Consider the following 14,891-nt stretch of genomic DNA (forward strand, 5'->3'; position numbering starts at 1 on the left):
GACATCAGTTTACCAGTTTGACTGATTTATCCTGTTCAATTAAATAAAACATTCAAAAATAATAATCAGTTCAACCGTCCTAAATCAACTGGTCTAATGACTTTCTTCGAACCGATACCCTTATCTATTTCGGCCTAATCGGTCCATTAAAAAGTATTGAATTGCGTTACTTCCATTCTTTAACTCTAATATTGTATAAAAATAATTTATTTTATCTATTTTACTTTATTTTAAATATAGTAAAAAAAAATTATAAATAACACGAATGCAATCCATTAAAAGTTAAATAGAAGTAATCGATTGATCGCCCGTGAAAAAAGTTGAATACTACAAGTTGGAATAAGTAAAAGGAAAATGGTGAAGAAAGTCAAATACATTAGATTAGATGATAACTTCACCCACAGAAATGTGGCTATATTAAGATAGCAAGTGGGACAGCTTAGAGTCAGCTCCATGCTGTTCGAAATGCTTGGTGGTAGTGTAATGGAAACTCTGTCGGTTTGCTCAGGTCAAGTGCAGGAATTGGCGTTTAAGGAACTAATTTCTTTCTCTCTTCATTAACTTTGAACATTGACTCAATGGAGCTAATTAAGTTGCTTATGGAATGAATATTTCAGAACCAAGAAACAATTTCTTTTGCCCCGAAAAACTGAGAAATATTTAATAACTAAAGTATCTACATAATTTATCATACGTTGATTTTTTCCAAATAAATGAAAAAAAATAAAAAAAATTTAAATACTAGATTATGGGGAAATATATATATATTTAAATGAATAATAGTTTTCTAAAAATAAGTAGTAGTTTAAAAAATATGTAAGGCCTTGTTTGATAATCAGTTTAAAAATTTTAGTATTTAATTTTTTAATACTTAAATTTTCAGATTATCAAACCGCACCTAATTTAAATAAATAACGATTTTTAAAAATAATAGTCATTAATATTTTTTAAACATTTTGATATAAGTTAAAAGCCACAAATACATGTTTTATATGCATTACTAACTTATGGAAAATGATTTTTACATTTTTTTAATTGATTTGATGTTTGGTTAACTCGTAACACTAACTTAACAATAGTTTTAATATAGTATAGACATTTTTATAACAATTAACTTATACAAGGTATTAAGGTAGACTATAGTTGTGGTTCACACCATATGTGGTATAGAGAATCTTCGAGGATGGAAGCTTAAAATGGTGTTTTAGCATAATGATGGCTAATGATCAATGGTTGATCTCTTCTATTGTATGTTATTGCTGCCCTCACCTCTCTCTCTCTCTCTCTCTCTCTCTCTCTTTATGTGTCATGTCCCTTTAATCTTGAAAAAAATGAGTGTCTACAGGATAAAGATGATTTAGAGTGAATCCTTTGTATCTTGATTATCTTTTTAGTAGAGTTCAATATAGACCCAAGGGTATGACTTAGATGTATCCCAATATGGGGTTGGTGAGCTTATCTGATGTGACAACTATTCTTGATGATGTTATGGCAATATTCTCTTAGTAGTGCATAAGTGTCTAAGTGTAGGAGGTATAACAATTGTCCCCCTTAACAATGGAAGAGAAGTTTATAAAATGAGCTTCTCTAATAATGGGTGTCATCTTTTAAGCAAAGGTGAAATCTTTGTCATTTGAACTAATCGAATAGAAATCATGAATGTTATGAGGCATAAAATGGCATCTTTAAAAAATATTTTTGACATGACATCTGTACAAGCTCAAATTTACCCGGGGCCCAAAACCCATTACCAACCCAATTACAAACCCAACTATCCAAACCTTAAACCAAACCCACTACCCAAACCCGAGGCCCAATAGTCCTAGCCCAAAACATATTTTCAGAAAAAGTAACCCTAACCTTAGGTGTGCCGCACCTAGGGTCGCCCACTTGCACCTGCCGCTGCCGACATCAGTGCCAACTGCTCCACTGCTCAACCACTCCTACAAACACGCAAGAAACAATGCAAAACAGTAGAAAAAATAGATAAAATACATTGCAGATTGGCTATAAAGAGCCCAAAAACAGATTGTAAAAGGGGGAAGTTTTTTTAGAGAAATAAAAAGCAAAGATCAAACATCAATAAAAAAAACGCAAGCAACTAAAGGGATTTGAAAAAAAGAAAACGCAAAGGTTTTATTTATTTATTTTCAAACTCTTTTTTTATACGTTTTTTTATATATATACACATAAATATATAGCAAAAAAAAAAAAGAAAAAAGTTACCTTTTCGAATTTTCCGGCAACCGTGGACGGTAGTGCCGTCACTGGAAACCGGCAGCCGCCACGGTGGTCCGGCGCCAGAGCCTTCGCCGGACCTTGGGCTCCGACCAGAGGGAGAGGGGAGAGCTCTCAGCCTTTTTTTTTCTGAAACCAGGGATCAAATGATTTTTTTGTTTAAAACTTGGCTTTTATAGGCCCTCAAAACGATGTCGTTTTGGGCAGGCCTCTGAGGCACGAAAACGGCGTCGTTTTGTGCCATCCGACCCGACCCGACCCGCTTCAGGCCAGGATCCGCATGTTTTTGAGCGAAATGGCTAATTGCGCTTTCAGCTCTTCCGCTTTTAAATGATTTTGCAATCAAGTTCTTTTTGTTTTTTAATTTCGCCCTATAATTTATTTTTCTTTACAATCTTGTCCACCTTGAAACGTAGTGTTTTGGAAGGAAGGAATATTTCCCATTTTGATCCCTCTATTTTTACGCGCGTCACATTAGGGCCCTAATTCGTTTTTTTCTTTTTCTTTTTTTAATTTGGATCTCAAATTTTATTTCTCTCTCAATTTAGTTCCTTTCGCGTTTTATTTTTAATTTGGGCTCTCAATTTTATTTTAACTTCAATTTAATACAGTTTTCATTTATTATCAATTTTTTTATATATATTTATGTGTACCCTTTTTATTCATTTATTATTTTTGTTTGCACATATTTTTAATTTTTATAAATGTATACATATATATACATATTTTTATATTTTTCATATTTCATAATTTTTATATACCTACATATATATACATATTTTACTTCATGTACATACTTATATATATTCTTTATATTTTAAAATATATATTTTATATATTTTTATATATATTTTATAATTCACATATACATACATATTTTTAATTTATATCTATATACATGTATATCTCTTTACATTTTTAATTGTATTCATTTTTTTATTGTTATTTACATGTTCATTATTATTTTGAAAGAATGTTTTAATTCTATTCGTTTATTTATTTGCAATTATATGATTGATTTGTCTCTTATATTTATTTATTTCATTTTTGATGATTGTTCATATTATTCATATTTACATTATCGAATTCATTATTGCTTTGTACGCGTATTAATATCGAGTTTCATTTCTACTATTTCATGTTAGATTAATTTTATTCAATGCATAAATTATGATTTTGAATAAGCAAAATCTCGTGTTTAGACTCGATAAGGTCGTACCCTAACTTACTGGGTTTCGATTTTCACAATAAATCTAAATACACGAATCTTTTCAAACTCAAGTTTTAAACGATCTCGAGAATTATGAGGAGATCGTGTCCTAACTTACTGGGTATGATCTCTTTTTCTTAAATTTTAAACGATCTCGGGAATTAATAAAAGATCGTGTCCTAACTTACTGGGAATGACCTTTTTTTTAAAATCCGAGATAGCCAAATATTTTCTTAAGGAAGTAAATTTTTTGGCATGTATTCTCGTATCGGGAATTCGATACGTTGTGTCCTAACGCATTGGATATGACGTGTTGTTTTCTCGATATGATGATTTCTCTAAAAAATAATTAAGGCAATATTTTGTGTTTGGAAATTCGAGAAAACGTGCCCTAATGTGCTGGGTTTCGATTTCTCGTTTGACCAAATAGCCAAATATCCTCTTAAAATTTCAAAGTATGGGTTTTGGAACCATAAGGTGATCTTGGTTTTGAGGGTTTAAAGTATTGTATCCTAATGTGCTGGATGTGATATATATATTTTTAGAACAAGAGAATCCTAAATTCCAACCCATGTTATTCGAAATTTTTTTAGGATCGTATTTTTAAAATTCTTCAAAGTTTTCAATCTTCGACACTAAAGACACTAAATAATCAACTAGGTACCAATTTTGGGCGTTACGAGGGTGCTAATCCTTCCTCGTACGTAACCGACTTCCGAACCCGTTTTTTTTGAATTTCGTGGACCAAAATCGTCGTTTTAATAAAATTAAATTGTTTATTAAAAACAACCACTTTTCAAGGTGGCCTGATCACACCTTATCAAAAAGGATTGGTGGCGACTCATGTATTCATTTTCTTTTTCAAAATCTAAGTCGACCCCGTTTTATCAAAAAATGGTGTCAACAGCATCTCTTCATTATTTAATGTTTATTTTGCTTGGGAACACTTTTCTTTCATTTTGTTATCATTTCAATACTTAAACCTTTTCACAATAAATAAGGGCTTTAGGTCTTTTTTAAGGACTTCACTTCAGCGCTTTTTGAGGAACATTATTACTTTTTTTCTTGTTTTTTGTGCTCTTTTTATCTTTTAATAGAGTTCATAAATTTCCTTCCTTCTACATTGTTAAATTATTTCTTTGTTGTTGTATTATCGCCTTTTGCGAGTTCTTGCCTTTAGGAAAGCTTTTGCTTTTTGCCTGTTATTTATTTATAAATCTTTCTTCATAATCAACAATAGGAAGTTCATCAAACAAGGTTAGTAAGTGACAATTGAAGATCCAAGAATATGATTTCCTCACTACCAATGATCATATTTCATGTATGGCCCTAGTAATAGACATGCTACGGGTTTTCAATTTAGGGGGGCTGTAGATCCCCATTATAAATATAGTTTTTTTGGTTAGAGACGATGTTCACCAATTGAGCAACGTCGTTGGCAATGATAAGAGTGTTTTCTTTCCCCTATACATTTTTAAATGGATTTCCATTTGTCTTTGTACCCATGGTTCGTAGAGGTCCTCAGCTCTTTTGGCATGCCCCCAAGGCAATTGACTTGGGGTTCATGGTTTCGTTTGGTGGCATACTTCCTAGATTGACACAAGTAGAGGGGGGAGAGCCCGCCGAGCAGCTTGTAAAACTTATACTTTTTTCAATTCTCTCACAAACTGGGTTACCAGGGACTTTGCTAGTTCCAACAGCACAAGAATGTGAACTCCCCAATTTCTAATTGTTAGGATCGTCCCGATTAAGCAACAAACAAGTAAAAATAGCAGAAGAAATTGAGAAGATGAACACATAAATTTAACGTGGAAAAACCCCTCCAAAGAGGATAAAAAAACCACGGGCAAAGATAATTTTACTATAATGGCAAAAGAATGAAGAGTACAAAAGATGGAGATAAAAATAAACCCCGAAAACCAGAAAAACAAAGAACCCTCAAAATGTAAACACAAAATTCTCTGAATGTGTTATGAGTTCTAATCTAATGGGTATTCTTTCTAAGATTGTAAAAGAGCCTATTTATAGGCTAAATTAGTAAGTCAAATAAACTATACTAATAAATGTCAAATATATTATACTAATAAATACTAAATCTTCTAGAAAGAAAATATATTTTTGTTTAACTTGACTTGCAAGCAATCTCTTAGAATTTGGGTCACACAACTCTAACACTAATAAGCCAAGCAAATGGGACCAAGGGTTGGTTCATCTGTGTAGAGGATAAGTTGGATGTGTTTTCTTTCCTTACGGAGTGGAAGGAACTTGGTACTAAAAAATTTAGTGGTTGCCCAACTTGGAGGATGACATTGCTAAAGGTCAATATGATTGCTATAAGCCAGGGTTTTACTCCACCTTTGCTTATTTTCTGAAGTTAAACCTTATCATGGCACACTACCTTCAAAAGAGGAGCTCAAATGGTATGGCTCCATTTGTCGACACCGATATATAACTTCATGGATAGGTTGGATGCCTTGACGTGACCTACACAATTTGGGGGTTGGCCATTGTGAGCCACAAATGATACTGGCTAGATGATTACAAGCATGCTAGAAGAGCTTGAAGTTTTCTACAAAGTTGAGAAAGGCTTTCGAGAAACGAAAGAAAGCCAAACACTTAGTTGCGCAGGTTTCCAGAAAGCATAGGGTTGTTGATCTTGTCACCCCAAGTCTCTAGAAAACAAAAGGTGGCCTACCAATTCCACCTAGTTCTATTACTGACATTCCTTAAGAATGAGGAGGTTTGCCAAGAACCAACAAGTTCTTTTGTCAATGATTTTCCCAATGAGGAGAAGGATGATTTAGATAAGGAGATTAATAATTATAGGGACCTTGAGTCAATGTCTTTTGCAAGTGTAGAGAACGTGGTCCTTTAATCATTGAGGAATCCTTTAGGATTGGGGATTCCAATATGTAGTAATATTGTAATTATTATGACATGGTTAAGCTTTGTTTTTCATGTACATATCAATTTATGTCTTTTTGAGAGATGGCAACTTATTTGTAAAAAGGAAAAAAGGTTAGCAGTGAGGTTGGCACTACTACTACATTAATCAGGACTATGCTAACTCTTACTCCAACAATTACTCCCTTAGATGTTGCTGTGCCTGCTATTACAACTCCTCATATCATATCCTTGCTATGCCGGTTGTTGACACTCCACCTTCAACTATGCCTTTTTCTTTGTCACTACCCTGTTGGAAAAATACAATTTAGAAAACATATTATTCGCACAATGAAAATTTAACAGCTAAAAATCAAGCTTTTATGATATTTATAATTATAAACCGTTTACTCAAATTGTATCTGTGTTTTCTGAATATGCGAAATAAGTCGTTCCCAACTTTTTACCTTTCGATCTTCTTTGCTATTCTAGACCTTGACTCGTTAGAGTGTGGGCTCTATTCACGTACCGATGAACATTAACAAAAATTTTCTAGGGTTAGAAATTGATTACTCAATAAAGATAAAGTTATTTGTCTAAAATAATTTTCATTATTTTCCAGCAGAGTAACCTCATAGGTGAATGGTGTAATTTGACCTAGCCCATAGTCTCTATTTATAAAGAAAATAATAAAAGTCTTAATTAACAAAGTGTAGCTAGAAAAAATATTATTTTCATCGAAAACACATACTCCATGTAGGAGTACATAGCATGGGCGTTGACAACACCCTTTAGGTACCATTATTGGAAAATCGGGTTTCAAAAACGCAGCGGAAAATAAACTTAAGGGAAAAACTAGAGTTTTAAATTTTTTTTCAAAAACAAGAACTTAGTTGTGATATCTAAAGTAATAAACAATTAATCAAAACTGTACCTTTTTGATTCGTCTAGGATGAACGCTTCGAGAGAGTAGTCTTCTCCGCTATCCTTAAGCTCATGTGTGCCGAGTGTAGGCTCGCTTCGAATAATTTTTTTTCCACAAAATTACCAGTGGAGTAAATTCACAAGTTCTCTAAACTTTTAGGCCAAGTTGTAAATAAGAAAAATATCTCTAGAAATCTTATGAAATAATTTCTTTAGATAATCTTCTCTCTACAACTTTCTCTTAAATTCAAGTCTGTGAAAAATAATGACCCAAGGCTCTCTTTATATATGGAGAGTTTAGAGAGTTCAACTAAGATCGAACTTAATCACTCTAATATTAAATTAATATAATACTTATCAAGATAATTATTAGATTAAATTTAATATTAAATTTATTAAAATAATATTATTTTTAGAATAGTTAATCTAAAACTAAATTATCCGGTAAAGTCCTTGTAGGAGTGTGCTTCTTTCACTACTCAACCACCGAAGACTGCCGTCGTCAATCATCCGCCAACCACCGAAATGATGTCCTCACAACCGTCGGCACTACTGTGCTCGGTGGTGTCATCGTAGGCGCAACACCCTCACATCACCTTGAGTCTGTTTGGTTTGGGCCAGTGATGACCCGACTAGTTCAATCTAGCCACCGAATGGACCATAGGTCCGGCTGCACATATCAGGCTCGATTCGACTAATTGTGGGTCTCGATCTTGATTTTTTGTTCTCAGTTCCAACTAGAGGTGATCATGGGCCGGGTTGGGCCCAAAAATTTTTTTGGCCCGCGTCCTAGGCCCGGGCCCGGCTCGGCCCAAAATATGGGCCTAAAATTTTATCCAAGCTCGGCCTGGGAAAAAATTCCTAAGCCCGAGCCCAGCCCGACCTAGCCCATTTTTTAATAAACACCAAAAATTTATTTTAAAAATATTTTAAAATTAAAAAAATTTTAAAAATATATATTTACTATATATTCGGGCTGGGCTGGGCCCAGGCCAAAATAGTGGTGCCCGAGGCCTGCTCGTTTTCTAAATGGGCCTCATTTTTTTCCCAAATCTATATTTCGGGCCTATATTTTTACCCGAACCCTCCCATATTTCGGGCGGGCCGTCGGGCCGGGCCGGGTCGCCCGCCCCATGATCACCTCTAGTTCCAACTTTTGATTTCAACTCTAATTTTCAAGTTCAATTACCCATTTTCCAATTGTCTGACTTGAAAATTAATTTCCAAAAATATCATATTTATTTTAATTAATTTGTTTAATTTAAATTTGCTTGATCAAAATTAATTTTCCAAAAATTATTGAGATTTTCCAAAATTATTTTTTCAAGAAAATTTTTTAATAAAATTATCTAGTTGAGCAATTCTCACAACTGCCCAATTTAATTCCACGTCGAATAGATTGACTTAATTCAATTATTTCAAAAGTCATAGAATTTTCTTCTAATTCAAATACAGTCTGATCGAGCTTTTGTTGAGCTAACATATGGACCAATCAGATATATACAATTAGACTATAGTAATTGCAATTATGTTCAGAAGCATCATTCCGGTAATTCACAATTTACTTAACCATAGAGTCAGTCTACAAGAAGTACCATGATTGAAAACTCTTTATTGTTTACTCTTTACGAAAGCAATTTATCCAACTGCTTTGTTTAATGACCTCGTCATGTGTATGTTACCCTCATATGATATCCTTAATTTCTTTGAGTTAAATCCATTCACTCAATACAATCTTATTTTATCTCATTGTCAACATTGTGTCTTCTAAATAATTAATATGATCACTTTCAACAAATGATTGTGATAAATTGTTCCATATTTATCAATCCACACAATGCCAATGAAAGGATACTATTAGCTCTTTAATCGAGCTATGAATTCCATCATTGCTAGTAAATCCATGCTATACACAAGTCATGTACCCAACATACCGGTTATGGGCTCGATCATCTTTAGAGCATAAGCCTCCACTTATATCAAAGCACATGAGTTGCATACACATGGTCAGCGACTAACTCAAGATTTAGGTAAATCACACCATGAATGTAAAAAGTGAATTAATTCATAAATAATTCAGAATTGATTCAACTTGGGTCCAATCTAAGTATCATTCTTCCAATGATTACATCTATGTCTCTACTTATGGAGTCAAATGCTCTGATAGCCAAGACTAGCCATCTCCCTAATTGAAATTATAGATGACATAATAATCCTTCTAAGTATTTGAATCAAACACTCACTTTGATTCTTTTATGAGATTACGAACTCGTGTAACACCCCAAACTCGGCCCGGACGTTATTGTCAAATCTGGCATGTCACATTGAAGTGTCTTTCAAAAATTGGACTTATTGGTAAAAATTCGTTTCCAAATTTAAAAACCTCTTTATTAATGTTTAACAAAACATCTAGCTAAACCGATTGCTTTGTTGTCTGCTTTTGTTATAATAAGTTGATCTAAAAATCGCGGAAGCTTTTGAAACTCTATTGTTTAAATTTTGTGTCTTTGAAAACAATAATTATTTTGAAAGTTCGTCATCTCCTAAACTAGCAGTTTAAAATAATTAATTAAAAACCCAATTAAAAATTTAATCAAACTTAAAGGCCTTATTACATAGAAAAAACCCAATATAAACTTTAAATTTAAATAAAAGCAAGTGTAGCACAGCTGCAGTTGTGTGGCCACCTCCGAGTCTCTCGCAGCACCAAATCGCCTAAGGCTGAGGATTAGCTGTACAGTTAAATAGAAAAAAGTGAGTTTATGACAACTCAGTGTGTAATCCCCTATCAGTCAAATAGTTTACAACATGCAGTAACAGTCTGGGCCTAAGCCCTATTTAATAACAGTATAGTGTGAGCCTTAGCTCAATACAGTAATAGTATAGTACAATAATGCAACCCATCCCAATCCAGCCAACACACCACTCCATACCACCAACACACCATATGGGATAAAATCGACCCACGCAACCAATACACCAATATCGCAGCAAAGCTGCCGATAATAGTATCGTAACAAAGCTGCGAGTAACAGTATTACAGCAAAACTGTCAGTAACAGTATCGCAGCAAAACTGTCAGTAACAGAATTGCTGACCTTAGAACGTATTTTGGCACATAAACCTAACTAAACTTACTCAAAATGGGCTCACATGCTAGTGTGGCTCACATGGTTTGGTACACGACCAGACACATGATCGTGTGGCGTCAAAAGTGAGGTTCACAGATTAATCGGGTTTAGAGTCACACACCTAACTATAACAAAATACCAACACAACAACAATTCTAGATCCTACATACGACAGCCAACTAATTGGGTTACCAAATAAACACAAGAATCTGCCCCTACTTGACAAAACATTCATTCGAAATTGAACGCTCGAACCTCACTACCAAATTAATAAAACCATCCCTTAAACATAGGTATTCAAACACTTACACTTAGCGGTAGAGGTTTCAATGCACTTACGAAGCTAAAGAAAGGTGCACCGCTTGATTTTCTCGATCCTCACCTAGAAGAATACAACTCATAAGATCAAACACCCCTAACAAAGAAAACCAAGTTTAAGAATTTAACATATGATTTCAAAAATGACACTACACTAAAGCTTCTATTCACACACGAGTAACACCACTTCTAGAAACTAAAGACGACACTTGCACATTATAAGAAAAAAATAGGGTGGCAGTAATAAGAGTAGAGATCAAAAGAAGAAAATCAAAAGGTTGCTATGAAAATGTGAAATAAAACAAAAGAAAAGAGGAAAGCCAAAAGAAGAAGACAACAAATGCAAAATTCAATAGCAAAAAAGTGAAAAACGAACTAATATTATCTAAATTAAGTTTGTTGGAATTTGAATTTAACCCAAATTTTGAGCATAGGCGGCAGAACAAGGAGAAGCAAAAATAATTCCCTTTTTTGCACATAACAAGATTCTAACTTAGGACCTAAGGGTAAGCTAAAGTCTTACCACTGAACCAACAAACTCAATCTTGTCAACAAATTTACAAAAATAAAAGATAACCTATTTGTGACTAGTCAAGTGAAAGAATAAAAATAATAAAAATTCAAGGGAAGGGATTCTAACACAAGACCCCAGGCACATAAACAGAACACCTATCCACTGGAACAAATTATTTTTCTTGACATATTTAGCAATTGAAAACTAAGAAATTTAGGGCATTACACTATTTCTCTAATTCTTTGTTTCATTTGTTCATCACATCGATTCATTTACAAACTGTCCAGAGTCATATTAAGCTAGCGGGGGCACCGATTGGATATATATAATCAAGGATCAAATAATTTTTAATCAGGTTTCGACTCTTCATTTATTAATTACAAGATTATTTAGTCATGGAGTCATTCCACTAGAGTACCATGACTGAACTTTCCCTTATTATATACCATTATGAAAGAAACTTACTCAAGTGCTCGTCCAATGACCTTGTCATGTGTGTGTTACCTTCATAGGATATCCTTAATCTCTTTGGGATAAAATTTGTTCTCCTAATATGACTCTATTTTATCTCACCGTATCTATTACATCTTCTTTCATGAAAAATTCATTTACTAATGAATATTAATTAAATCATTTGTTATAGACAAATGACCTGTGTCCATTTTACTTTTCCATCTATCATGTAGTGTCGATGAGAAGATATCATTTATCCTATATTGGGCTATGAATTCCATATTTTAAGTAAAACTATGTCATGCAGAAGTCATATACCCAATGTACCTGCTTTCGGCTCTATTACTTATTAAACTCAGGCTTTAATACATCAAAGTATATAAGTCATGCACACATAGTTTTCACTTATCGACGATTGAGGTAAGCAACACTATGAATATTACAAGTGAATAAATCCAAAAATGAATCTAGGATTTACTCTACTCAGGTCCTGTCTGATACACTATCAATCCATATAGTCACACCTATGTCTTTATCTTCTTGAGTCATCCGCTCCAATACCCAAGACAATGTATCTCCTTAATTGGACTTGATAGATGACATAATAGTCTTTTGATCGACTCTGTCAATTTCAATTAGACTATGAATATTTTAGATTATCTAATAATATAAGTTCTCTTCTCGCATTATGATCAACCACATAATGCAACTTAATATTAGTTAAACATTAGATAATTAGTGAGCTAATATTTGCTTTCATTTTGCTTTGCGTGAAAAAATCATTGAGGACATTATTCAAAATATATTAATAATTATGATGGAATTTTATAAAACCAATCTATTTGAAAAATTACAAGTACATTTTGACGATACCACTACACTAAGGGCACTAGATCCCAATAGTCTCCCACTTGCCTTAGTGAAGAGGATAAGACATATTCTGCATTCCCTTAGCCTTTACATGTTTCTCAAAACTCCTGGGCACTAAAGTCTCAGTAAATGAATCTACAAGATTGTCCTCAGATGCAACTTTGACTACATCCACTATTCTTTTTGCCATTGCCTCTTGTATGATATGATACTTTCTATCGATGTGTTTTGTCTGTTGGTGGTTTCTGGTTTCTTTGGTGTTTGCTATTGCCGTGTTTTTATCACAATATATTGTGATAGCTTTTTCTATACCAGGAATAACCTGAAGATTTGTAAAGAACTTCCAAAGTCAGTCTGCTTTTTTTGTTGCCTCAGATGCAGCCACATATTCGTTCTCTAAATTGGAGACAATAGTACAATCTTACTTGACACTTCTCCACACATGGCTCCGTCGCCCAATACAAAATCACATCATGATGTTGATTTCCTCGAATATTGAAACGTTTGAAAGTTAGAATCTAGGAGTTAGGTTTTCTTCGAAATATACAAGAATTTAATCTCTCTTTCTCTATAAATACTTGAATATATGCTTAACTGTCTACCAATGCCTTGGACTTGGATTTGCTTGATATCGACTCAACAATCCTACTGCACAACAATATTTGGATATGTGTATAACATCACATACATAAAACTTCCTACTACAAAAGCATAAGGAACCTTTCTCATATACTTTGTTTCTTCGGTTGTCTTCGGACAGTCCTCTAAAGCAAGATAGAAGCTCAATATAGAAGGTTGTGCACCCTTTTTCGAATCAGTTACAGTAAAACGTTTCAGTTATGTATGAAGCTTGTGATAAAGCTATCACTTTGTTCTTACGATCCCTAAGGATTTGAATAAGTACATTAGTTTAGAAATACATTAGTTTTTTTTAAACAACTTAATTAAAAAAATCAATAAAAGTAATTTAAAGCAATATTCTTTTGTCACTGGTTACATACTAATTTTGACATTTCACCAATATTTTCCTAATATTTTCTCATTAATTACATAGTAATTTAAAGCAATATCATATCGTATATTATATATCATATTATATAAATTATCTATAGCAAAGGTTTAAAACAAAGAAGGAAAGTAGCTTAGGTGGATTAGTTATCATTTTGACAAGTGATAACTATTATTGTTTAATACTTCATTAATTGTAATTTTACAAAATTAACTAAGACCCACCATTATGTTGTAAACTATTTTACAAAGTCAATTTAAAAAACATTTTTCTATAATTTTTTAATTTTAATAATTTTTATAAACATTTTAAATTATTTTTCTATAAAAATTTTCTATAAAATAAATTTAAAAAACATCTTTTATTTTACATCATCACTTTTAATAAACATTTTAATTATTCTTTCAAATAAAAGAAATTGTTTTCTATAAATTTTCTTCCTAAAAACATAAATCTAAAAGAATTTTGTAAATTAATAATACATTACATTTTATTTTAATAATTAAAATAAATTTTAAAAAATATTTTAAAAATACTATACAAAAATTAACATTTTTTCAAAAACTTATATTATTAATTGTTATTTTCTCAAAACTTGTAAAAAAATTATTTATGAATTAATAAAAATTAATACTATTAATTAATATTTTAAATTAAAATAAATAATTAAAATATATTAAATAAAACCAACTCGCACCGATATATATATATATATATATATATATATAAAGCTGCACTGGCGTAACTAGGAGTACATGGAAAGCGAATAGTATGGATTATGAATGGAAGGGTGAGTATAAGCTAGCGACCGAAATCTGTTGGCTTCACTGACTTCCATTTTATTTCATTTCATATATAAATTAAATTTGCCATATCCAACTTGCAGTAAACGTTTATAATATATTTAAAAAAAATACATCTTGGAAAAGCATAAAATCTTAAAATTTTATGGGTTGACTCATTGTTAAGTATATCTCGTTAATCGCACTATTATTAAAATTTTACTCTCCTTTTATAATTGATTAAAAAACACATAAAATCTTATAATTGTTGTTAATTTAGGTATTTAATTATTTGAGTCTCTTTGCTCATAAATCAGCGATTTAATTATCAAAACCTTGCAAATTTCAGTATAGAATTCAAAATTCAAAAGTTGATGGTGTCATTCCTATGGATGGTAATTTCTATTTCAAGTAGACTTTGATATAATTCACCATCCAAATTGCAGAAATTTTAATTTAACCTAGTATCATCAATACTAATTATTTATGGTTTTGACTATATCTTGTATTAAAAAATAAAGGGATAAATCTCTAAATTATACATGAACTTTAATTTAATA

Source organism: Gossypium hirsutum, chromosome D07, assembly GCF_007990345.1.
Source record: "Gossypium hirsutum isolate 1008001.06 chromosome D07, Gossypium_hirsutum_v2.1, whole genome shotgun sequence".
Taxonomy (NCBI): Eukaryota; Viridiplantae; Streptophyta; class Magnoliopsida; order Malvales; family Malvaceae; genus Gossypium; species Gossypium hirsutum.